This window comes from Sinocyclocheilus grahami, unplaced genomic scaffold, assembly GCF_001515645.1.
Source record: "Sinocyclocheilus grahami isolate Dianchi unplaced genomic scaffold, SAMN03320097.WGS_v1.1 scaffold553.1, whole genome shotgun sequence".
NCBI lineage: Eukaryota > Metazoa > Chordata > Actinopteri > Cypriniformes > Cyprinidae > Sinocyclocheilus > Sinocyclocheilus grahami.
The window spans coordinates 1,021,976-1,023,858 of NW_015505732.1; the positions used below are offsets into that span (position 1 = coordinate 1,021,976).

General features: G+C 36.0%; 1 pseudogene; it reads right to left on the bottom strand.

Moving 5' to 3' along the window:
• Positions 1-338: 338 nt before the first annotated feature.
• Positions 339-1,407, bottom strand: LOC107556022 (DLA class I histocompatibility antigen, A9/A9 alpha chain-like; annotated as a pseudogene).
• Between the last annotated feature and the right edge of the window lie 476 nt (positions 1,408-1,883).

A 1,883-nucleotide genomic window follows, 5' to 3' on the forward strand; every position in this document is an offset into this window, starting at 1 on the left:
ATCTGAAAATTAACATGTTGCTGATATATTGATATATATACATTTATATTGCTGCATAAAACAGTGCACTCACATGGAGTAGGGGAGTAATCTGTGGTGTCCCAGATCCTCGTCCTGAATAAGAACGACAGTTAAATAATAATGAATAAAGAGTATCACTACAGAAACATAAAAATACACACGGTGAACTTTGAAAGAGTGTCTCTAAAGGAACTGATGTTTGGTTTCTTTTTCTAATTGAGTATTAGATGTAATGAACTGGGCTGAACAGAACATTTACCAGCAGCTTGTCTCTTCCTCCATATGATGAGTGCAGTTATGATGAGAACAGCCACACACATGAACACCAGCACACCGATAATTATAGACAGACCGAAGGATCGCAGGTCACATTAAGACACATCCACAGGCTGACCATCTCTGAACAGGGTCAGGTTAATGTGACGGGGGTAAAAACCAGTGGCCAGACAGCTGATCTGAAGCCTTTGAGAGTCTGTAAGCGGATTCCTCATGAACCGGACTCTGGGTTTCACTACAGAGAAGGACTTTAAGTGTTACTGTTGCAAAACTGTTGGGTTTTAGCTATAGTTATCATGGATAATAAAACATTCAAAGGCACGTATATTTTCTGTCAGCTCTGTTGTCCATCTTAATTATACTGAAGTTAATCAGCTTAATTTTCTCACCTTTTCTCATCACGTTGTTTTTTTCCAAATTCAGGTAACGCCGCAAAACTTTAATGCAAAGAGGATGATAAACATTTTCGTACAAAACTTTCATTTGAAGTTTTTTTAGTTGGTCCCATGGCATCCATGTTAATTTTGTCTGGACTTCGTGTTTTTCTATGTCGAAGATGGTCTTTCCTACATTTTGTCCATCAAATGCATCCCAAGTCTGAATTAGACCTGGTTTATCATTGTTCAACAATTCACATCCACTGACTCTCTGATGAACATGTACACCTTTAAATGAATGGGGGAAACAAATTATTAAAAGTCTTCACTGACGTAATACAACAAAACAACGTAGCATTACAACATTAGCATATGTACCTTTCTCGCTAACAATATATGGTGTATGTATAAACAGATCAATGTAAAACACATAAAGCTATTAAATGTTGTTTACCAATACATTGACTAGCTCTTACCATCTGTGTGATTTAGGTGCTTTTTAATATACAAGGCTTGATCTTTCATGCCGTAATATATTTAATGAAATACAGCACCAGCATCAGTTCTTCATTTTGGTACTTTGAATTACTCTGACTGCGATGGAAAGCACTCCATGTGATTAGTCATAATATAATATTTGCACATCATCTAGCATCAGTATAACACTGAACTCAGGAAATGGTGTTTGTCCAACTATATATGTTGCAAAAGCCATCAGTGAGTGAGAACCTGTGGATACATGAGGACATTTTTGAGAATAAATAAAAAGCATATCAAGGAAGACAAATTGATATCTGTGGCTCCTGATGATATATATTGAGGTCTTATGAAGCAAAACGACTGGTCTGTGCAAGAAACTGAACATCATTCACAACAGTTTTACCTGTAATCCATAACAAGCAAATGGGGAAATCCATTTCTTTTTCACTAACTGTTTCTTTTGAACAGTTTGTTTCAGTGTACTGGCTCAGTTCAGTAGTTCTTTTACATAAACACGCAATGTAACATACGCAATTATAATAAAGCACTAAATAATGAGGTGAAATGGGGATGTTTTACACGTCTAAAATATATAAAGTGAATAAACTTCATCAGCTCACCTTTTTACATAATGAAAAACCATAAAAACTTTAAATTCACCCCTTCATTCAAGTGCTCCGTTCATGCATGTGCCTATCACCAGCATATCAAAATGGCATAGAATAGTGA